Source organism: Ostrea edulis, chromosome 8 (assembly GCF_947568905.1).
Source record: "Ostrea edulis chromosome 8, xbOstEdul1.1, whole genome shotgun sequence".
NCBI lineage: Eukaryota > Metazoa > Mollusca > Bivalvia > Ostreida > Ostreidae > Ostrea > Ostrea edulis.
In genome coordinates this window covers 49442920-49469509 of record NC_079171.1, presented here as the reverse complement: position 1 = coordinate 49469509, position 26590 = coordinate 49442920, and the positions used below count along the sequence as shown (strand labels likewise).

The 26590-nt window shown below is 33.9% G+C and overlaps 1 protein-coding gene and 2 long non-coding RNA genes across 3 annotated transcripts in view; all 3 read right to left on the bottom strand.

The window, feature by feature from the left end:
* Nucleotides 1–26590, bottom strand: part of LOC125661868 (transient receptor potential cation channel subfamily M member 2-like) — a 134780-nt gene that overhangs the window by 45455 nt on the left and 62735 nt on the right. The window lies entirely within an intron of this gene.
* LOC130049168 (uncharacterized) lies at nucleotides 414–13930 on the bottom strand. Its single transcript, XR_008797667.1, has 2 exons — nucleotides 12381–13930; nucleotides 414–3280 (listed from the first exon to the last, which is right to left on the bottom strand). It is a non-coding gene; the product is annotated as an uncharacterized LOC130049168 (long non-coding RNA).
* LOC130049167 (uncharacterized) lies at nucleotides 18454–26092 on the bottom strand. Its single transcript, XR_008797666.1, has 2 exons — nucleotides 25639–26092; nucleotides 18454–21228 (listed from the first exon to the last, which is right to left on the bottom strand). It is a non-coding gene; the product is annotated as an uncharacterized LOC130049167 (long non-coding RNA).

Here is a 26590-nt window from a genome sequence, read left to right as displayed (position 1 = left end):
AGATCAGGTGGGTTGCATATACTATAGCCACTTCTCTTTTAATTTCTTCATAAGATTCATATACTTAAAGGAATTTTTCTCCTTGAAAAGGTGATATTTAAAAATTTGTCACTTTTTAAGGAATTTTATAATCCCCTAATAGTATGTACCGGGGTAATTTCTGAACTGTTTGGTGAAAATGTTGACAATTAAGAATCAGTCACTGGTTATCCATGTGAAATTTAGCTATCTCATATGAATACACTCTTGATTATTTTACTATAATGTACCATATTAACCAATTTCGGAAATAATTCCTTATTTGTCTTAAATCTTGATTTGATATAAAGAGCAAACTGAAACGATAAACCAAAGTTCACATTGAACACCAGTGAGGCAATCATATACAAATATCAAATTCATATATTACAGAATTCATTAAGATATTTGAATTATTCTAATATTTTAATGTTTCATGGTAGCAATGAAAACAGCAGGTCTTTTATTCTCAGTCATATATTTTATTATATTACAGGGGATATTATATGTACAATTAGTAAATATATATACATCATATATGTAATTGCATGTGCGAGAAAAATGTATACATACATGAGTAATTCAACCACAGACATATCAATAAATTTACATTTAATACATTGGATGAATTGAATGTAGTCCTTTGATTAAATAATCAACAAAGATGGATCCATATGATAATACATGTATTTGTAAAAGAAAAAAAGAGAGTTCCATTTCTTATACAAATGATATATGTACAAATATCAAAATCAACAAGAGGCCCATGGGCCACATCGCTCACCTCAGTCACCTTGGCCCTGCTGTTGTGATTTTTAAATGTTATTTTATCAATCTTTACTCTCATGAATAATGTGACCCAAACCTAGCCCTAAAGAACACAACATTACTAAAATGAATTCATATAACACAAAGATATGACTAGCATGATATTACTGTTCTGGATAAGACCAAGGTAAAAAGTCATAGGTCTTGGTATGATATGAAAGACCTTGCCATAAGTAATCTATATACAAAACATGAAAGCCCGATCTAAAATAGTCCTGGATATACGTAATAGGTTATACTTTCTGAAAAGTAGGTCAAACTCAGAGTTCAGGGTCACAAGGTCAAAAAACATAATATGATTGATTGTTTTAGCTGTTTTCCACCACACTCAACAATTTTTCAGTTATCTGGTGGTGCCCAGTCTTTATTGGTGGAAGAGAGAACCCAGATACAATGTACCTGGGAAGAGACCACCGACCTTCCGAAAGTAAACTGGGAAACTTTCTCACTTACCGGTGCGAGCAGGATTCAAACCTGCACCAACCAGAGTTGAGAGGCCCCTCAACAAGATGAAAGGTTTTATCATAAGAAATTCATAATATATAATATATATGAAAGATCTACCTTAAACACAATGTAGTTCAGGACATACTGAATAGGTCAGATTTGGTTTGCCATAAAAATTGTATATACAAGATATGAAAGCCCTAGCTTAAATAGTTCCAGAGATATCTTTAAAGATTTTTCCTTTAAATATATCAGCATATAAAACTTTGATCCCCTATTGTTACCACACCATACCTCCCGGGGAAATGATTTTAACAAACTTGAATATGCACTATGTCAGGAAGGTTTAATGTAAATTTGTGTGCTTCATACTAAATTTGAAAAGAATTCCGTTACTCGAATCGTAAATTGATCGCTGTTTGTTATCTTCACCTTTCAGTTATAGAATTTAGTTAAAAATGTTCAATTGTTAACTTCGACGGACTACAACAGACGTAGACCAATAGCAATATGTCATCTGAGTTTACTCAAGTGACCTAAAATTGTATAATTTTTCTAAAGCTTTTGAAAATTTATAATGCTATAAAAGCCTAGTCTAATTCCTTACAATCAATTTCAATAGTTAAGCGTAAAAACAGACTGGCAGGGATGGGGACCAAACTTAAGAAAGCTGTGAGATTAGTTCAATATTCAAACATACAGTATTTGAATAATAAGTATTTAACCCAAGTGGGATGATTTCATCGAAAATATTTCACTAAAAATATTTTTGAGGATATTAGTTCACACAGACATTATGTTTCAAACTGAGTATGAGTATGGAAATGAACTGGGGTTCAAATTGACTGGCTACCCAACATGGCTACATCAACAAAGAAAATCACTTGAAGCTGCGAGTTTTGGGGTTATATAAGGGTTTAGGGAATATTTGAAAGTATGTTTGGAAACAAGTATAGTGGAAATATATGTTAGGAATTGTTTAATATTAAATTCATGAGACAGCGATGCAGGAATGCAGTGATAGAGGGACTTAACCATGCACTTTTTTTCTGTGCCGTAAATTGAAGATTTTTTATAAGGGGTTCATCTGAAGCTCTCTGACTTGCCCCAATACCTTCTCAAAGAGCTACAATTCTGCATCTAGTTTTTGAGGAGAAGATTTTTAAAAGATTTTCCTTGCATATATTTCACATGTAAAACTTAGATCCCCTATTGTGACCCCACTCTACCCCTGTGAGCGATTACTTTTAACAAACTTGAATCTGTACTATATATGAGTGTAAAACTTTGATCCTCTATTTTGACCTCACCCTACCCCCAGAGACCATGATTTGCACAAAACAGGAACCTTTTATGTGAATTCAACTTTCCTGATCCAGTGGTTCTTGAAAAGGTTTTTTAAATGACCCCACCCTATTTTTGCATTGCCATGATTATTCCTTTTTGAAGGGTGTGTGACTCTTTATATGAACAAGCTTGAATACCATTTATCTATTGATGATGCCTACCAAGTTTGATTGAAACTGGCCCAGTGGTTCACTCTGGAGAAGAAAATGAAAATGTGAAATGTTTACAGACAGACGGACGACACGTCGTGCAGGCAAAGGTGATCAGAAAAGCTCACTTGAGCCTTTGGCTCAGGTGAGCTAAAAAAGTATATAAACATGTTCAATGTTAAACCTGTTTGTTGTATTGCTAAACAGCTCCATTGCCAGCATCTACCCTTTCTGAGCTTCCAGTGTCAGACCTTGATATCATCATCATCACTCATTTTGACTATCCAGCCAAATTAATCTTTTTTACAAGGGTGAGGCCTGGCTGTCCTGTCGAGGTTGAAGTTTGTACTTCCACACTTGGCGACCCAGTGGATTGATCCTATCCAATCCCGTAAACTCTAGGTCTCGTTTTAGTATCTCATCCCATGTCAGCTTTGGTCTACCTGTGAAGTTCTTTTCTGTTGATTATGATGCATAACATTCTGACAAATCTGGAAAAATATTTAGAGAAGTGATTAGTGAAAGGTCTTAGTAAAAGGTATTCATAGAGATAGCAAGAAATGTATAATCAGATAAAAATCATAATTTCTATTTCTACAAAGTAAGCGTTTATCAAATGATCAGCTGTAAATATTTCACATATCAATTATCATTTTTTAAAGATTCAAAGTGATACAGATATCATAAACATTTTATGACAAATATATCATAACTACAGATTGTTTTTATGGAAAACAAATGCATCCCCAGCTCCCCAAATTGGAAGTGCTCCAAATGAAACCTCCAACCCCTTAATGTACTGCATGGTATGGAAGATAAAGCATGAGCAGGAACATAGACATTATGAACTCCAATAATTAAGCCACATAGGAGAAGGTTTTAAAAATTATTTTACACCATCCACCCCTCAGATTCATTCCACTATATTAAGGACAACATTTGGATCTTTGATCTGTCCCTGCAATATGCACATCACAAATGGCATTGAAGTATTGTACGAAATTTCAAGTCTATCGGATATGCCGTATAAGAGAGGTATTTACAAGCTATTTTTACATCCCCCATCCCTCTTAGATCTACTATTAACTTTAAGGAAAATAATTGGACCCACCTGTCCAAACAATATGCAAACCTAAAAATGGCAATGAAGCATTGTACAAAGTTTCAAATCTATCCAATAAGCCATATAGGAGGAGAAGTGTTGACAAGGTACTTTACATCCTCCACCCCTCTTAGACCTATTATAACTCTTAGGAAAATAATTGGATCCTCTCGTCCCACCAATATACACATCTACAAATGGTAATGAAGCACTATACAAAGTTTCAAGTCTATATGATAAGCCATATAGGAGAAGTGTTCACAAGATTTTGTGGCAAACTGACAGAAAGTACAAAAACAATAACTCCCTCTGAAAGAGGGGAGACATAATTACAGTACTGCAGCAATATTTTCACTGTATTTTAGTTGGAGGCTGTCAAAATACAAATCATCAATACTCTTAAGGTGAAAATCAAAAATTGTATATATATCTTGTCTCAATACATTTTAATGATTTTATTTCATCTCTAGTGGACTCTCTTTAGAACTGGCTCATTTTGCTGGGAATATGGGCATCTAGCTTATCCTGATGCCATGCTCTTTTTAATGAATATTGTAATTTCTGGGTTATGTCAAAGCCACTTGTTCTCTTTGATGCAAAATTATGTTTGACTGAAATTACAGTGAAGGTTATTTAATAAGAAATCTAGCAGACACATTCAAGCAATACCTGTTCCCTACCACTACTAACTATTCCAATATTTATTCAAATTCAATGGAACCACTGCACTTCATATACTATTTTGTCAAAATGCACAGTATTAATGAAGAGGGTGAACATTACAACTTACATGTACCAGATAAGACGTATCATCAATATTCTACCTATCAATATCTGCTCTAGAACCTGATTTTCATGCACCCTTGTTATATGATGGACTGTATTATGATATTTAACAAGCTCTTTCATCTGTCTGTTAGCTTTTTTAAAAATTCAAAATCTTAGTTTTTCAATCCTTATACCCACTCAGGTGATCTAATCAGTAATTTAAAAACTGATTAATCTTTTTGAACATCACATCTAGCAAAGATACTTACGTACATATGTAACTTTAAAATAATACTTATACCCTGTTCAAACAACGGTTTTAATGCACATTTTAAATTGAAATTTTCAAACTTTAATGCGCATCAAATATACTTCGTAGAATAGATATAGGCCTCTGCATAATGACACAATTGGGTCACATGCATCATACCCCTGGTTAGCTATATATTTATATTTATGCTATTTTTGATTGAAAAACTATATGTAATTTAAAAAAAAGTTAATTGATCGCTAAAAAAGTGAACATTAAGTCATTAGAAAATGCCAGATGTAGATCTGTGCTCTGCAGAGACATACTGGGTCATATGCATAAAGAAGAAAAAAAAACTGTAAAACAATTCTCTTTGATCCACTGTAAATTGTAGGAAAATATTAGATCCCCAGTCTATGCAAAAGACATCGGACAGTCGGACCTGACCGATGTGCAGTGCCTCAGGTCCGATGCGTCATTTTTTACACCGGACCGGAATGTCCGATGTCTCAGTGTTCGGTTTTGAGCTTTACTATTTTGACGTGGAGTCATTAAAATGTTTGTTATATTAAGTAAAAAATATCGCACAAATCCAAATACGTAAATGAATGTGATTAAAACCACATGGACCGTCTAAAGTATTATGTGGGAGCGATCCTGGTAAAAGAAATCAATAGTATTACTAGTATAATAAATAAAAGTTCCTTGGTTTTGCGTTTTCACGTGTTTCACTTTTTTACATTAGGTTTTTCGGTCTAACAAAATTTGATTCGATCCTGTGTGTTCATTGATTACACAGGACCGAATGTCCTGTGTGGTCCAAAATACTTTCGCATAAACTGGATCCCTGGGTCAGAAGAATGTGAACAACATTAAATGATAATGAAGTATTGTACAGAATGGCCTTCATTTTTGCAGTTACTGCCCTTAAACCGGAAGTAGGGGGCGTGCTTACAGATGGGGTCCTAAGATTCAGATAAAATAGTGGTAACAAATAGGGTATTGTAAAGCTTATGATATCAAAATCTTTATGATGGGTCGAGTTTTAACAGGTTGTATCGTATCTCTTATATTGTATGGGGAATAATTTCACGGGTTGTATTTTTCGCGGTTTTTTTTCATTTCAGACACATTTGCGGGTTCATAAATTCGCAGATTCGAATCACTTTAACCTCCTCCCCTTTTTCTAAACACATTGTGTATTAAAGAATAATAAAAATAAAAATATATTCAGTTTCTTAAATTCGTGGATTTATCTAGACCACGAATATAGCTAAAATTTTCACCGCAATTTGCTTTCCCCCTATACAGTAATAACAAAGCCCATAGTTTATTCAATTCTACAAAGAACACTTTAGAATATATTCATTTCGTTAAATTGAAGGGGGGAGGAGTATAGACTAGATCTATATCCAGTAGGTCTATTTAGTGCTTAATTCTGTCCAAGTAATGGTACAATTAATACAAAAGCTTTCATGAGTAATCTGTAAAATAAAAAAAATAAATAAATAACAGACCCCTAGCTGAGAACAAAAACACCATGAAACCATATGATGATATACATGTAAATATAATCGTCGGGTATGTAACATTATTTTCAAAAGGGGGGAGGCAAGGTGAAGTTGACTTTACAATTATTGTCTGAAAATTCTTGAAAAGCAAACACAAATAAACAAAAATAACAAAACCCAAAAGCTCCAAATCCTAAATCATGAAGGAAGGGGGGGGGGGTACAGGTTATATAGTCCTGAAATTCAATTAATTAGTTCCTTAAATTTTATAGTTCCACTATAATTTTATACTATACTGTATATATTAGAAAACAGATTTCAACAGAAAATTTGCATTGAGAGATACGGATTTGATATTCTTAACATATGTTCCGTTTATTGACACCTGCTGTACATATTTTTGTCCACAGTGTGAAAGAATCACAAGTTAATGATTGCATGTGTTGGTTGCACATGTAATTTCTTGCATATTCATTATGGATTTCTTTTTTTTTGGTCGTCAATAATATTGATAAAAAGTATTAATGAAGGAATTGCTCATTCTTATTCTGATCTTAACTGAGATATCGTGGAATGTGAAAAATTTCATATAGGACGTATAAATATAATAAATGACTAAAAATTTTGTACAGTCATATCAAATGTCAGTAATTACACTTAATTTCTACAAAAATTCCTTAACTGGCATTTAATTACAATCAGAAATAGTAAATTCTCTATCTATTCCTTACAATGATGAAATTACTTGAGGACCCCATCGTGTTGTGCACCCCCTGTATTCAGGGGGAAATAACTCGTGCTGCACTGTGAACAATTGTATCCCATTCCCTGGCTATTTGATAAACCATATAAAGCATTGTACAAAGTTTCAAGTCTCTCCAATAAGCCATACAGGAGGAGAAGCGGTCACAAGATTTTGTGACAGACAGATGGACAGACTGACAATATAAACTTCAGTACAAGTTTCAATCAGAAAAGCTCAGCTAAGCTAAAAACAAATTATTTATAATTTGGTGGTGGTCATTTTAAGTTGAAAAAATATGCAAATGATAAGAAAAAAATCAATTAAGATATGCAAATTCATTTTTGGGTTGAATGTTACACAAATTTACTACATATATGTATCTATAGTTTACAAATCATTACATTTGGCTAAATGATATAATTATTCTACATATATCATCTAAGATTTTAATTATACAAAATGATATCATATAAAATCTGTAAATAAATTATGGATCAACAAAATTGCTAAATACTGAGATCTGCTTTCATATTTACTGTACTTAAGGCCACATATAATTTGATATTTAGATTATCATCCACACCACCCCTCTCAAAATTACCCACCCCGTTGTTTTTTTATTCTACCATTTAAAAAAAAAAAGAGTTGAGAACAAACAATTGGCTTGTATATCAAACATTTAGAGTATTTCAATGAATGACCCTAACATTTTGGCATGTTGTGTGGTATATTTGACATATGTTTCTATTATAAGGGTACTCCAAGATGTGGTAGTTGTGAAGGACTGTTGCAGTGTGATATGCATTTGGTCAAGTGACTGCACATGTAGGCCTAATGTTAAAATAAATTAAATGGAGATGCTATTGAATGTGAAAGTATGCGATACCATGCCATTTCCCAATCCTGTCTTTGGAACTTTATTGAATGTGCATGTCTTAGACTAGAAGATGATGGCAAACTGAATTGAACAATATTAAGCAAAAGAACTACAGTCAAGTGTAATAAAAATAAATTTGAAAATAAAGTTTATAATTCATTAAAACCCGTTTTGAAAAGTCTATTCATGTGTTTATTTTTTTTTTTAAATCCAGGTAAATGCGCAAAATACCTATTCCAAAATCGTTGTTTATAGAAACGAATGAAGGGATTGTCACTCTTTCTTATGACGTCATCTGAGACAATTGTAGTTGTTTCCGCCTGTATATCATAGTTTTAATTTCTGTGAGAAATTGCCAGTTTTAGCAACACCGTGGATAGTGACGATGAAATACCGTAGATACACTTGAGTTTCGGGATTCAACCTTTATAATGTTTGTACCTACACCCGTTTCGAAACCATCAGATAATAATATTTATATGATATATACATTTATATGTTCAACAAATATCTCATTGGAATCTCATTTAGAAATTATTTACCAGGCCAGTCCATAGAAAATTTGGAATAATATTGGAAAAAAAATGTTCTATCAAAAGATAACCTTTGTATTTTACACAATCGAGGCTAATCAAAATCAGACTTCATAGATACTCGCCGTATACTCTATTGTAGCGATTGTGAGCGTATTTAACTAGATTGACTCTCACGTTTGTAATTTTTTTTATTATGGGATTTATTTGTATGAGATTGATCAGATTCAAATTATAATGTGTTTAGCTAGATATATATTTAACTGAAAAATGCCTTTTTGAAAAAAGAACAAAAAAGAAAAAAACTTATTGTGCACAACGTTATTTGTACCCCCCCCCTTTTAAAAAAAAAAAACCCATCTACATGTAGATACAATATCATAAAATGTAAATTAGGCCTATTAGTACATGCAATTTCTTCACAACACACGTCAAATGCGAAATTGATATATTACGGCACAAAGTTAACGAATTGTAGCATTTTGAGGTGTGAAATTTTGCCGTAATGATTCATGATATATATGTAGCACATTAGGAATGTAGCATATTAGGAAAAGGAAAAACTTGTACTTGTTTTCATAATGAACTTTAAAAAAAAAGCTTTGGAAATTGGACTGACCTCGCAATAAATACGGTTTTATCAAAATGGGTTTTTAAAATTAAATTCATTTCCATTTTTACTATATTTTATTTTTTCAATATATATATAGTGAAGAAATCAAATGATGACGATGAGTCCCTTATAAATATAGTATGAGTACGACAATATTCGAAAGATATTTTATTTAATAAAAGAAATAAAATCAATTCGAACTAGGTAATGGGTGACATTAATTTTTATGTGCAATCGCAAACCCATTGAATACAATGTCGCATTAAAGCATTCAGTGGTGGATGTAGAGAGGGGTGGATTGTGTGCATCCCCCCTTTTTGGGTTGAACTTTTTATATAATTAAAATACATCCCTCCACTTGTTTTGTAGGATGTCCAGTTAATAATCACTTTGCACTTTGTTTGGAGTCAAACAGGATGATGGAAACCTGATCCTCGTTAATTAAAGTGTCACTCACTGATCCTCGTGGCTTGTCACAAATCTCAGTGTCTCTTTTCAGTTTCAGTATCCGAATTCTTCGAAATTTAGTATCTTTTGGGAAAAGAAATATACTTAATCCCTGTCCCGATTTCACATTGCAGTTCAAAGCAGCGCATTGTACCATAAATACAGGACTTTTCTATGTAAACACTATAAAACCCTATCAAGGCAGTCGAAAGTTGTCTCAGATGACGTCATAAGCTACGAGCGATAACTCACGTCACAACACATTTATCGATCGCTCAGGTAAAAGTTTGATAGGGCCATGTAATTCACGCCAAGTGATTTTTATCAAAATTGCCATGGAAATTAATCCATAAGTGTACAACAGACATTTTTCTGTATAAAACTCAAGTTTTAGGAAAATCACCGTACTTGACCTTTAAGTGACTGTTGCTTTGTGGTACAATGATGGTAATTATGACTCATCAATTAACAGATACAGCAATGGCATATCCTGCATATTCAAACAAGAGGCCCATGGGCCACATCGCTTATCTGATTCACCTTGGTCCATATTTAAAGATTTTTTCTACATATATCGCTTCTAAAACGTTGATCCCTATTCAAGTATTGTGGCCCAAACCTACTCATGGGGGCCATGTCTCTCCTACCTAAAATCTAACTCCAAAAGAAAACACAAACATAACTTGTAAAGGGGATAGGAGGACGTCCAGTCCTATTAAAACATCGAGCAGAGTCCGGGAAATCCGGAGACCGAGGAAAATCTCACTTATTCGGTCAGAAAACGCTCAATACTTATCCTATCAGAAATATAATTACATATTCTTGTTTGTCTCGTTGAGACGAAGAAAATGATATAAAGAACTTTGAGATTGGGCAATAAATAAAAAAATATGGCCGATGAGGGAAATTTGGCCACGCTGACAGAAATACAGGAACATGCACAGTTTTTCGGATGTGAAATCTTTATTTATTACTCTATCTTAAAGTATCTTATATCATCTTCTTCGTCTCAGTGAGACAAAGAGAATGGTATCAACTTCATATAGCTAGGTCTATGTATAGGAAAATTTTATCTGGCCACAATTGCTACACGAAATTTTAAGTTACGAAAAATTAAAAATTTACATGTAAATACCTAGGCTGTGTCAAGCTGAATGAACAAATTTGTGCAGAACGAAGAAAAATTACACCGAACACAGCGACACCTTTTGGAAATTTTATTTTTACAAACTTGAATCTGCACTACAGAGCTGTATGTCAGGAAGCTTTCATGTAAATGTAAACTGCTCTGGCCTAATAGTTCTTGAGAAGAAGATTTTTAAGGATTTTCTCTATACTTATTTGAATGTATAAATTTGATCCCCTATTGTGGCCTCCGCCGCCCTTCCCTGGGAGGCATGATTATGACAAGCTTGAATTTGTACTATTTCAGGAAGCCTTTACGTAAATTTGTACTTTACTGGCCTTGTTATGTTCCCACTTTCCTAGTTCTTGTGAAGAAGATTTTCCCTATATATTTGTAAATGCAAAACTTTGATCACCTAGAGTGGCCCTATTCTACCCCAGGGGGTCATGATTTTAACAAACTTGAATCTGCACTATGTCGGGAAGTTTTTATGTAAATTTGTACTTTCCTAGCCCAGTGGTTCTTGAGAAGATGGTTTTTAAAGATTTTCCCTTTATATTTGTCTGTAAATTTAAATATTTAATCCCCTATTGTGGCCCCATCCTACCCTATGTCCGGAAGCTTTCATGTAAATTTCAGCTCATCTGGCCCAGTGGTTCTTTAGAAGAAGATTTTTAAATGACCCCACCCTATTTTTGCAATTTTGTAATTATATCTTCCCTTTGAAAGGGGGTGTGGCCCTTTATTTGAACAAACTTGAAAGCCCTTCACCAAGGATGCTTTTTGTCAAGTTTGGTTGAAATTGGTCCAGTGGTTCTTGAGAAGAAGTCAGAAATGTGAAAGTTTACAGACAGACGGACAACAGGGGATAGGAAAAGCTCACTTGAACTTTCAGCTCATGTGAGCTAAAAATCACTATTATCTAGAAAAGTGCAAAAGAATGTTCAACTTCAGTGTTACATGAAAATGTACTTCAAAATCACTCAACAACAATTATAATATTGCTGTATGGAAATTTTCTGTCCAAAGAAAACAATATAAAAAATGAAGTAATCTACACTCTTCAGCAACATGCGAGTATAATGAACGTGAAATATATATTCTGAAAAATAAAAAAAAAAATAAAGTAAAATCTACCCACCTGCCCATTTTTTTCCAAACAAGGATGAAAATCTAAAAAATAATTTTATGACTAGGCCAAAATAAAAAGTATGTTTGTTTCAGGTCGCCCGCCCGACCCTAAATATATCCACCGACCCTATTAATTTTTTTTCAATTTTCCGATTTCAATTCATCGATATACGAACTATTACCCGAAATGCCAAGACATCTATTGTAATATGAAAACTCCATCACATACTGTGTATTTTGTCAATTAAACAATGTGCTCTGAACCCATTTTTTATCTATTAAACACATTATATTACAACTTTAACTATAAAATTCTCATTGATTCAAAGGCACATATTTATTTTTTTTTTTTTTTTAAAGTATTGAAAAAAAAAATAAAAAAATAAAAACCTACCTGCTGACCCTTTTTTTTATAATCAGAGGCGACCTAAAACAAACACATTACTTTTTTTTGGCCCTATGTGGCCTAAAATATTTTGTATACTTACTAATTTCAAAACTCGAAAGGAAATGTTATCCATGTGAAGCCATTGTGCTCTGTTCATCCTCTGGGGAAGACAATTAATTCTTTGATTTGCAGTTTGTGTCATGACTACACCATTATATCTTCTAATCTCGTCGTATTATCAGAAAGTAATTTTGGCAGTTGGCAAGTGGTGTAACTTCCTCATGATCAGATCTTCTATACTGTGTCATATTCAGCATAAAGTAACAAGGGCTATCATCTAGTTCTGAGGTACTGAGGAAGGGCTGTTTTTCTCAACACATAGCCTTTCTTCTGGTATTCTTAGGGATACTTTATTCATCTTTTAATTACATTTCCTTCTTGGAGATTAAAAGTTGAAGACCACTGAAAGAATAAGAAGTTATTTAATGAGTTCCATGTAGTTTATTGAATGTGCTGACCAGAATATTATCTAACTGTAGCCCCCCCCCCCCCCCCCCGATCAATCATGCAATGTCATACATGTATCTGAAATCAATACTTATAAAAATTAGTTAAAATTAAAATGTTCAAATCTACAATCTTTTAATCTTGTTACACATCTATGTTTTTCACTTACGATAACTTTCAATTTTTAATAAGTGTGTCCTTTTGTCCACAAACTTTTAACAACCCCTCATAAACAATTTACAAATATGATATCAGAAATAATAATCTAAAAACATTATCCTGTTGTTCATAGATACGATCAACACTAAGAGTATAACAAATAACAAAAGCTCTCCTGACATTGTCCCATTCTGAAAGAAATGAGGTGCTTATACCCCCAAAGGCAGGGGGGTTACCCAGAATTGTGTCGAGAGAGAGGAATAATATTTATGGAATTAACCAAAAAAATTAGTTATAGATTTTAATAATTTTTACCTATGAATTCATGTTAAAAAATTGGTCATGGTAGCTCAGTGGTAACAGGATCAAGAAATCATGGTTTCGAGCCATGCTTGTACTTTATTTAGGGTGAAAATGTAGGTAGTGAGGTGAATGCTCCATCGTCATATTTAGCATTCAAAAGAGAAAGTTGCTGGTCTTTCTGATGAGACCTTTAAACACCACATGCATGCGTCTAAATGTGTGACACTTCATATTACTGAAATATTTTCTACAAGTATTATACTAAAATCAAACATACACATATAATCATATACATGTTAAAAATCGTAATTATCATTTTAGAATTTTCTTCTTCTGACAAAATGATGCGCAAGCACATAAATGGAAGTTATCCCACTCTATGGCATGACACTGTACAGCTTGATCAGTTGATACATCACATAAACAGTCACAGATATAAACAATCGAGAAAAATTAAGTACACAACATCATCCCTTAATTTTGAATTGTAGCTGAAGATCATTCTTCCAAGATCGAAATGGAGCTTGGCAATGATTAGCGAGGGTTGTATTATTCTTAAAAAGTAGATTGAAAGCAAAAGTTAACTGCCAAAGTTACCAGGAGACAATAATCCAGACATCATTCGAATTTCCTCCACTGCCACCTAAAGTGCACGTGTAAACCACGCGTGTGACACCAGAACCCGACAGGCTACATTGTAAACAAGTAAAATGCATTCAGAGTAATAGTTTTACATATCACATTCTGTTTGGTTTATAGTCTTAATAGTTACATACCTATGCGCCAAGTATGGGGTACACCTGTACCATGTACGCGGACTGCAAGCAGTGCGGTGTAATGTACACATGCAGCATCGGGGATTTCAACCCGGACAAAGTGAAACATGCCAATCCGAATACATATATATCTTTAATTTTTATTTTTGCATTTTATTTATTTATCTATTTATGTCATGGCGTTGGAAAAAAACTTCAAAGTAGGGAGAGAGATGAAAAGGGGGATACGGTCCAATCATCAAAAAAAAAAAAGTGCCGTTTGGAGGGGTGGGGTGGGGTTGATTCTTAAGGACCTGGCGCATATTTATTTGTTTTTAAATGTGAAATTCTATCCAAAATCAATATGAATTCTTAGTATACAGAGTACATTAACTGCAAAGATTATATTTTAGAAAAAACAAACAGTTCACGCAGATTTATCACTTTCATCATCAAAATTTTCAATAACTTGGGTACTCTGTCGCTTGCACATAACACGATCAGTATGAAACACCATTTAATCAGTCTATATAATAAAAAACCCATTGTTAATATGCAAACATTTTCTTTCAACCGTGTTTACTTACCTCAGATGGACCAACTTCTTTCCCTGGAAAACTCCATTATGATGACATCACAAATTACGTCATTTAAAACAGAATATGCGCACTTCGAAAGTGTGTAAGCCATGCTCGCAAGGAAAAAAGATGGACGAGTGCTAAATCTTTACACACCTGTTACAGACATCTCATAAATCCTGTTAAGTAAACACTTCAGGATTTTGATGGTAGATGAACTATTTAATGATTTTATGCTGATTTTTATAAAAATCCAACTGAACACCACCATTTTCGTGTTCCTTTGACCGACCCCGTGTTGATTTACACGTGTGCCTTCTTATTCACTGGTTCAATTGACAGGGCTTACAAACACACACACACACACACACACACACACACACACACACACACACACACACACACACACACACACACACACACACACACACATACGTGTAACGCGTGTCAAATGAACACCTTAACTCCCCACCTGCAACTGAACACTTCTACAGTTATTGGTATTTTAGTACGAAAATTTACTATTTGGTACTAAAAACAACATAGAAGACATTGCTGCGGTCGAAATTTGTGAAATATAGTTTTATTCACTCCTTGAATTTTTGCTTATCAAGTGAACACTTTCCTTTACACACTGTCAATTGAACACTTTCCTTTACACACAGGCAATTGAACACTTTTCTTTACACACGGTCAATTGAACACTTTCCTTTACACACAGGCAATTGAACACTTTCCTTTACACACGGTCAATTGAACACTTTCCTTTACACACAGGCAATTGAACACTTTCCTTTACACACAGGGGATTGAACACTTTCTTTTACACACGGTCAATTGAACACTTTCCTTTACACACGGTCAATTGAACACTTTCCTTTACACACAGGCAATTGAACACTCTGAAACACGCGGCCAGTTAAACACTCTGATACACACGGGCAATCAAACACTTTGAAACATCCAAACAATCATTCTCACCACGCTAAATACATAAGGCCAATCTCTAAAACTTACAAAAAAGTGTGAAACGATTACATAAATGGAAATTGGGATGGGATAGACGGAATCCACACATTTCGTTGAAATTATCGCCTTAAGAAAATCAACAACAAAAAAAGGGGGGGGATAGTATTGATTGGATGATTGATTGCTTATATAATTTACGTCCCGTCGAGAATATTTTATTCATATTGAGACGTAACCAGCTTTAAGCGGAGTACCTATCCAATGTATCCATAGGGTTCAAGGTCGTAGCAGTGAGGGTTCTTTGAAATATCGTGCGAACACCTACTACATGTACGACCAGGGATCTACGTTTATAAGGTCACATCTAAAAGATCCGTGATTCTCACTTCTAAATGTCGAGCGTTTGGCGAAGGAGCAATCACTACCAATTTCAACGTCTTAAAATTGGGTTTGCGAATGAACGGTGCTTGAACTCACGACCTCCCGGTTACGAAGCGAACTCTCTACCATTGAGCTACCGCGACCGGTCGGGGGAGGGGTAGTAGTGTCCATAATGATAACTTTAATTGTAATAATAACTTATAATAATTATCATTATATATATATATATATATATATATATATATATATATATATATAATATATATATATATATAAAGCACTAAATAATCACAACTAGGTACTGAAAATTTTCGCCCCAGCCCGGGGTCGAACCAGCGACGTACGGCACCCACCGCCAAGCAAGATTGTCAAACCAGTGCGTAAGTCCACTCGGCCACAACGATTTCCCTGATATATATATATATATATATATATATATATATATATATATATATATATATATATATACTTCTATGATTATAGACTCCCTCGTTTGTCAATACATGCTGTACGAGCCAGACTCGGTAGTAATTCAACCAAAAAGTATGATAAATAAAATCAAAATTCTGTATAATGCAGTGCCTAAAAGATCTAAAAACAAGTATTAATAATTATATACATTTTTTGTATTACTTTTAAGTTTTTTGTTGACTTTTGATATAGATAAAAATTAGATATCTTTGTAAAAAAAAAAATGTTACGCGATATCTTAATTCCACTCCAAAAGGTAACATTTTCATGAACATTCTGTGTAAATGTAACTACATAGATGTGGCCTTACAGAAAACTTTAATCAAACGTTGCAAAAACCATAAATTGTTTGAAAATCCGGTGTATAACACCAGTTTATATAACTTCAGAATCAGGATTTGCTCCAGATTCCTTCATATACTGTTACAAAAATATCTACATGTTTATGATATGTACATGGAAATTATGTCAATTTTGACTATCATCTCACTTTGAAATATGAGGACAAAATTGTAATAGAAAACCCCCAAATATCACGATTTTCCTTCATCTTAGATATTTTTGTTTAGAGATTTCGTGCTTTAGGCACTCATTACGTCCTCCCCTTGGATAATTCCTGGTTTCGCCCCCGCCACACGCCAACAACTAAATATCCGCTAAACGTGTTGGACCCCCCCCCTCCCACTAAACACGTCTGAAACACACTGAGGACAGGGATGACCAAATTCAAGGGAATATATTACTTTCTGTTTTTGTTCAAAAACTGGACGTGTCCTCTCATGACTTTTGTAATACAAATTCACCAGGATGATTTTTAAAATCTTAATGTTTTACATAAGCTCAAATAATTGAAGTCCAATAATATCCATGTGGTGGAAATATTGCTTGCAAAAATTAATTTAGAGCTCTGTATGAATGACTTGATTTTCTCTTTTAATTCAATAGATCTTTTTAATTATATATACAGGGCTATTTCATAAGTAATTAATGCGCACATCGTTGTTTTGTTTTTAAAAAGAGAGCAACAATTCAATTAAAGAAATCATTCATTCAGTTGTGGATATGTCGAATTAATTAAGGATTATATCTCAATTAGATAATTACTCTCACTAACATAATTATTGCACGCATCAATTTAATTAATGATATCATTAATTCAATAGAAGAGAGCAATAATCCATTTATTGCGCACATTAAGTGATGTTAGCATTAATGAATTATTGCTCTCTTCAATTGAATTGTAGCATGCATTAATTCTATTGTTGGTATCATTAAATTATAATTCATTTGAGGAGAGCAACAATTAAGTTATTGTGTGCATCAATTCAGCGGAATAAATAATGATATCAATAATTCAATTCAAATGAAGATATCATTAATTATTTGAAGAGATCTTTGATTGCAATGTTGCGTGCATGAAATGAATTAATAATATCTTCAAATAATTAAAGATATCTTCAAATATCTGAGTTTGTTATTTTGGCGCTCCATAGATCTAAAACTATTCCTAGTGGATTCCAGTGCTTTCTGACTCAAGACATCATACCAGTTCTTGCCACAAATGAATCTCACCATACAAGTGATCTAGTCACCTCTCTTTTAATCTCTTCATAGTATTCATATACGTAAGAGGATTTTTCTCCTTGAAAAGGTGATATTTAAAAATTTGTCACTCTTTAAGGAATTTTATGATCCCCTAATAGTATGTACATGTACCATGATAATTTCTGAACTGTTCGGTGAAAATGTTGACAATCAAGAATCAGTCACTGGTTATTCATGTGAAATTTAGCTATCTCATATGAATAAACTCTTGATTATTTTACTACAATGTACCATATTAACCAATTTCGGAAATAATTCCTTATTTGTCTTAAATTTTAATTTGATATAAAGATCGAGCAAACTGAAACAATAAACCAAAGTTCACATTGAACACCAGTGAGGCAATCATATACAAATATCAAATTTATATATTACAGAATTCATTAAGATATTTGAATTATTCTAATCTTTTAATGTTTCATGGTAGCAATGAAAACAGCAGGTCTTTTATTCTCAGTCATATATTTTATTATATAACAGGGGATATTACATGTACAATTAGTAAATATATATACATCATATATGTAATTGCATGTGCGAGAAAAATGTATACATACATACATAAGTAATTCAACCACAGACATATCCATAAATTTACATTTAATACATTGAATGAATTGAATATGTCCTTTGATTAAATAATCAACAAAGATGGATCCATATGATAATACATGTATTTGTAAAAGAAAAAAAGGAGTTCCATTTCTCATACAAATGATATAGGTAGAAATATCAAAATCAACAAGAGGCCCATGGGCCACATCGCTCACCTGAGTCATCTTGGCCCTGCTGTTTTGATTTTTAAATGCTATTTTATCAATCTTTATTCTCATGAATAATGTGACCCAAACCTAGCTCTAAAGAACACAACATTACTAAAATGAAATCATATAAGACAAAAATATGACTAGCATGATATTGCTGTTCTGGATAAGACCAAGGTAAAAAGTCGTAGGTCTTGGAATGATATGAAAGACCTTGCCATAAGTAATCAATATACAAAACATAAATGCCCTATCTAAAATAGTCCTGGATATACTTAATACGTTATACTTTCTTAAAAGTATGTCAAACTCAGAGTTCAGGGTCACAAGGTCAAATAACATAATATGATTGATTGTTTTAACTGTTTTCCGCCACACTCAACAATTTTTCAGTTATCTGGTGGTGCCCAGTTTTTATTGGTGGAAGAGAGAACCCAAATACAATGTACCTGGGAAGAGACCACCGACCTTCCGAGAGTAAACTGGGAAACTTTCTCAATTACCGGTGCGAGCAGGATTCAAACCCGCGCCAACCAGAGGTGAGAGGCCCCTCAACAAGATGAAAGGTTTTATCATAAGAAATTCATAATATATAACATATATGAAAGATCTACCTTAAACACAATGTAGTTCAGGACATACTGAATAGGTCAGATTTGTTTTGCCATAAAAATTGTATATACAAGATATGAAAGCCCTAGCTTAAATAGTTCAAGAGATATCTTTAAAGAATTTTCCTTTATATCAGCTAGCATATAAAACTTTGACCCCCTATTGTTACCACACCATAACTCCCGGGGAAATGATTTGAACAAACTTGAATATGCACTATGTCAAGAAGGTTTAATGTAAATTTGTGTGCTTCATACTAAATTTGAAAAGAATTCCGTTATTTGAATCGTAGATTGATCGCTGTGCGGTATCTTCATCTTTCAGTTATAGAATTTAGTTAAAAATGTTCAATTGTTAATGTCGACGGACTACAACAGATGCAGATCAATAGCAATATGTCATCTGAGTTTACTCAAGTGACCTAAAATTGTATAATTTTTCTAAAGCTTTTGAAAATTGATAATGCTATAAAAGCCTAGTCTGATCCCTTACACCCCATTTCAATAGTTAAGCGTAAAAACAGACTGGTGGGGATGGGGACCAAACTTAAGAAAGCTGTGAGATTAGTTCAATATTCAAACCTACAGTATTTGAATAATAAGTATTTAACCCAACTGGGATGATTTCATCCTAAATATTTCACTAAAAATATTTGTGAGGATATTAGTTCACACAGACATTATGTTTCAAAATGAGTATGAGTATGGAAATGAACTGGGGTTCAAATTGACTGGCTACTTAACATGGCTACATCAACAAAGAAATTGAAATCACTTGAAGCTGTTTTGGGGTTATATGTGGGTTTAGAAAATATTTGAAAGTATGTTTGGAAACAAGTATAGTGGGAAAATATGTTGGGAATTATTTAATATTAAATTCATGAGACAGCGATGCAGGAATGCAGTGATAGAGGGACTTAAACATGCACTTTTTTTCTCTGCCATAAATTGAAGTTTTTTTTATAAGGGGTTCATCTGAAGCTCTCTTTTCAAAGAGCTACGGTTCTGCATCTAGTTTTTGAGGAGAAGATTTTAAAAGATTTTCCTTGTATATATTTCACATGTAAAACTTAAATCCCCTATTGTGACCCCCACCCTACCCCTGTGAGCTTTTTACAAACTTGAATATGCACTATATATGAATGTAAAACTTTGATTCTCTATTGTGACCCCACCCTACCCCCAGAGACCATGATTTGCACAAAACAGGAACCTTTCGTGTGAATTCAACTTTCCTGGTCCAGTGGTTCTTGAAAAGGTTTTTTAAATGACTCCACCCTATTTTTGCATTTCCATGATTATTTCCTTTTTGAAGGGTGCATGACCCTTTATATGAACAAACTTGAATACCCTTTATCTATTGATGATGCATACCAAGTTTGATTGAAACTGGCCCAGTGGTTCACTCTGGAGAAGAAAATGAAAATGTGAAAAGTTTATAAACAGACAGGCGACAGGCAAAGGTGATCAGAAAAGCTCACTTGAGCCTTTGGCTCAGGTGAGCCAAAAAAGTAAACAAACATGTTTAATGTTAAACTTGTTTGTTTTATTGCTAAACAGCTCCATTGCCAGCATCTACCCTTACTGAGCTTCCAGTGTCAGACCTTGATATCAATCATCATCACTCATTTTGACTATCCAGGCCAAATTAATCTTTTTGCAAGGGTGAGGCCTGGCTGTCCTGTCGAGGTTGAAGTTTGTACTTCCACACTTGGCGACCCAGTGGATTGATCCTATCCAATCCTGTAAACTCTAGGTCTTGTTCTAGGATCTCATCCCATGTCAGCTTTGGTCTACCTATGAAGTTCTTTTCTGTTGATAACGATGCATAACATTCTGACAAATCTGCAAAAATATATAGAGAAGTGATTAGTAAAAGGTCTTCATAGAAATAGCAATAAATGTATAAATAGATAAAAATCATAATTTCTATTTCTACAAAGTAAGTGTTTATCAAATGATCAGCTGTAAATTACCTAGGCTGTGTCAAGCTGAATGAGCTAGTTTGTGCAGAACGAACAAAAATTACACCAAACACAGCGACACCTTTTGGAAATTTTATTTTTACAAACTTGAATCTGCACTACAGAGCTGTATGTCAGGAAACTTTCATGTAAATGTAAACTGCTCTGGCCTAATGGTTCTTGAAAATTCTCTATACTTATTTGAATGTAAAACTTTGATCTCCTATTGTGGCCTCGGCCAACCTTCCCTGGGAGGCATGATTATGACAAACTTGAATCTGCACTATTTCAGGAAGCCTTTACGTAAATTTGTATTTTACTGGCCTTGTTATTTTCCTACTTCTTGTGAAGATTTTCCCTATATATTTGTACATGTAAAACTTTGATCACCTAGTGTGGCCCTATTCTACTCCAGGGGGTCATGATTTGAACAAACTTCAATCTACACTTGTCCGGAAGCTTTCATGTAACTTTCACATCATCTGGCCCAGCGGTTCTTTAGAAGAAGATTTTTAAATGACCCCACCCTATTTTTGCAATTTTGTAATTAGATCTTCCCTTTGAAAGGGGGTGTGGCCCTTTATTTGAACAAACTTGAAAGCCCTTCACCAAGGATGCTTTTTGTCAAGTTAGGTTGAAATTGGCCCAGTGGTTCTTGAGAAGAAGTCAGAAATGTGAAAGTTTACAGACAGACGGACAACAGGGAAAAAGAATGTTCAACTTCAGTGTTACATGAAAATGTACTTCAAAATCACTCAACAACAATTATAATATTGCTGTATGGAAATTTTCTGTCCAAAGAAAACAATGTAAAAAAAATGATGTAATCTACACTCTACAGCAACATGTGAGAATAATGAACGTGAAATATATATTCTGAAAAAAAAAACAAGAGATGTTTGTAAAACACATATGCCCCCCATGGTGCAAAATTGAAAAGGGTTATACACACACCTCATTTAATTGATAGTATTATCATCAATTCAAAATATTGAGCAGACAATATCTTCCTATGTCAAGAGTGAATTGACCATGTGACCTAAAATTCAATAGGGGTCATCTACTCCTTATGCTGTACCAGTGTACCAAGTTTGGTACGTGTCAATCAAACAAATAATTCTTAAAATATAGGAGACAATATATTACTATGTCCAGTTCAACTTTTGACTTTTGACCTCAAAATCAATATGGGTCATCCTCTCCTAAAGATGTACCAGTGTACTAAGTTTGATGTCTGTCAAGTAAAAGGGTTATCAAGATATTGAGTGGACAGTATATTACTATGTCCAGTTTGACCCTTGACCTTTGACCATGTGACCTTAAAATCAATAGGAGTCATCTTCTCCTGAATATACACCAGTGTACTATTTAAAGTTTGATGTCTGTCAAGCAAAGGGTTCTGAAGATATTGAGCAGACAGTATATTCCAATGTCCAGGTTGACCCTTGATCTTTAAACATGTGACCTCAAAATCAATAGGGATCATCTTCTCCTGAAGATGTACCAGTGTTCCAAGTTTGATGTCTGTCAAGCAAAGGGTTCTCAAGATATTGAACGGACAGTATATTCCTATGTCCAGTTTGACCCTTGACCTTTGCTCATGTGACCTAAAAATCATTAAGGGTCATCTTCTCCTGAAGATGTACCAGTGTAACAAGTTTGATGTCTGTCAGGCAAAGGGTTCTCAAGATATTAAACGGACAATATATTCCTATGTCCAGTGTGACCCTTGACCTTTGACCATGTGACCTCAAAATCAATAGGGGTCATCTTCTTCTGAAGATGTACTGGTGTACTAAGTTTGATGTCTGTCAAGCAAAGGGTTCTCTAGACATTGAATGGTCAGTATATTCCCATGCGCAGTTTGACCCTTGACCTTTGACCATATGACCTTAAAATCAATAGGGGTCATCTACTTCTTAGGATGTACCAGTGTGCCAAGTTTGATGTCTTTCAAGCAAAGGGTTCTCAAGATATTGAGCGGACATTATATTCCTATGTGAAGAGTAGATTGACCCTTGACCTTTGACCTTTTGACCTGAAAAACAATAAGGATCCTCTTTTACTCATAACTAACCAGGGTTTGACACTAAGGCACGTCCGACCGACCGAGTCTACTAAATGATAGGTCCGGTCGGGTAAAATGTCGATTTACTAGTCCGACTGGTCATGTTGATAAAATAAACAAGAAACTTTATTTTAAACCATAAGATATCTTATTTTTAACTTTAAAAAATAACTGTAAAGAGTTTGCGAGCAATTTTGAACCGCGTGATGACAAAATCTCTATTTTTAGTTCGAATACATAGTCGCTGTCGGAAGTGATGTTTTACGACATTTACTCTTTGTTAATGGGTGTAAAGTTATATTTCGGATAAATATATATAAACTGAATTTATTTTCATTTGAAAAAAACCCCAGTTTATTTTAATTGAATATAAGAAAGTGTCTATCACAGGGATCGAAATTAACTTTTTTCACCACTAGCAAATTTTAGCTAGTGGATTATTTTCCAACTAGCAAAATTGAGCTTTTACTAGCATTTTTCAATCGATTACTGTTTTACATGAATTTAAGAAAACAAGCATGTCTCTTTATCAAAATTTTGGGAAAATCTTTTAAAATCTCCTTTAAAGTGCAATAATAAAAATAAGATTGCGAATTCTTTCATTTAAAATTCAATGAATTATCAGACAACATACATGGTGCGGGTCATATGGTACACTTGTGCGGCGTACTCGCTGTCCAGAGATCTACCACCTATTAACAGCATCATGTGGATTGAAATCTTGAAGACTGTTTGCGCCAATTTAAACTATATGTTCAAAACTTTTGGAAATTTCATCTAAAAAAATTCTAGTTGAAAAGAAAACCCCGCGAACTCGAAGTGTTTGACTATAGAGTACAGAAGGACACCGCGTGAAATGGTGACACACTGTCATGTGTTGTTTTATATAGACACGGACGAGATCAATATGCTTGCTATTTAAATCAGACGTCTCTGAGACATCCGAAGTGTGTATGAAGTAGGCCATCGACTGAGATGACCTTGGCCTTAGTTATTTATTCGATCCACGTTTACTTTTTCAATACTTGTATATTCATTCTGTAAAGAGTTTCTATGCACAAGACAAGATTATTGTAAACTTCAAAGTACAGCCAATAAACCGAGGAAATCCGGGAAAAAGATTGGGGTTTTTTCACTCGCAAAAAGTTGCGATCACTTGTGATTTTTTACTTGCAAATTCAATTTTTAACTCACATTTAGCGAGTATTTCCCCTTAATTTCGTTGCTTGTATCAAATGAATAAATTAAATCGTAAATAGCCATTTTTCATTGTTGACACATGTGCGGGAATGTCTCGACTTCTCGTCCTCAAGGAAGGATGTTCCGAGAAAAAAAAGGAGTAGATTGGGAAGTTTGAAAATAAAAGCACCAAATTGAATGACGAGACTAAAGATGTTTTTGAGACAATTAAGTATGTTTTAGTTTAAACTTAACGTTTGTCATTTGAATTAAGTACTTAAATATGGAGAAACCATCAGGGTTTCTTTTCTCTGGAAAGTTGGTCAGGGCTAGTGGATGTAAGGTCAGGTCTAGTAAATATTATTTGAAGTAGCCCGACTAGTCTAGTGCTCAAGAAAGTAAATGTCAAACCCTGCTAACCCACATATGAAATATCATTATCATCAAGTGAATGGTTCTCAAGATATTGAGCGGACAACACATGGTCTACAGACCGACCGACAGACCGACCAACAGGTGCAAAACAATATGCCCCCTCTTTTTCAAAGGGGGGCATAAAAATAAACTCCAACCACCTGTCCATTTTTATTTCCAAACAAAGATGAAAATCTAAAAAATAATTTTATGACTAGGCCAAAATAAAAAATGTGTTTGTTTCAGGTCGCTTGCCCGACCCTAAATATATCCACCGACCCTATTAATTTTTTTCAATTTTCCGATTTCAATTCATCGATATACGAACTATTACCCGAAATGCCAAGACATCTATAATTGTAATATTAAAACTCCATCACATACTGTGTATTTTGTCAATTAAACATTGTGCTCTGAACCCATTTTTTATCTGTTAAACACATTATATTACAACTTTAACTATAAAAGTTTCATTGATTCGAAGGCACTTATTTATTTTTATAAAAAAAAATATTTAAAAAAAAAATAAAATAAACCTACCTACCAACCCTTTTTTTAAAAATCAGAGGCGACCTAAAACAAACATTTTTTTTTTGGCCCTATGTGGCCTAAAATATTTTGTATACTTACTAATTTCAAAACTCGAAAGGAAATGTTATCCATGTGAAGCCATCTTGCTCTGTTCATCCTCTGGGGAAGACAATTAATTCTTTGATTTTGCAGTTTGTGTCATGACTACACCATGATATCTTCTAATCTCGTCATACTATCAGAAAGTAATTTTGGCAGTTGGCAAGTGTATCAATGGTGTTACTTCTTCATGATCAGATCTTCTATACTGTGTCATATTCAGCATAAAGTAACAATTAAGGGCTATCATCTAGTTCTGAGGTACTGAGGAAGGGCTGTTTTTCTCAACACATAGCCTTTCTTCTGGTATTCTTAGGGATACTTTATTCATCTTTTAATTACATTTCCTTCTTGGAGATTAAAAGTTGAAGACCACTGAAAGAAAAAGAAGTGATTTAATGAATTCCATGTAGTTTATCGAATGTGCTGACCAGAATATTATCTAACTGTAGCCCCCCCCACCCCCCCACCCCCCACCCCCACCCCCCACCAAGCATGCAATGTCATACATGTATCTGAAATCAATACTTATAAAAATTAATTAAAATTAAAATCTTCAAATATACAATCTTGTTACACATCTCCTATATTTTTCACTTACGATAACTCTGAATTTTTAATAAGTGAGTCCTTTTGTCCACAAACTTTTAATAACCCCTCATAAACAATTTACAAATATGATATCAGAAATAATAATCTAAAAAATTATCCTGTTGTTCATAGATGCATGCCATCAACATTAAGAGTATAACAAATAACAAAAGCTCTCCTGACATTGTGCCATTCTGAAAGAAATGAGGTGCTTATACCCCCAAAGGCAGGGGGGTAACCCAGAATTGTGTCTAGAGAGCGGAATAATATATTTATGGAATTAACCAAAAAATTAGTAATAATTTTTTTTTAGCTATGAATTCATGTTAAATAAAGTGCACCGCCATGGCACATGATACGC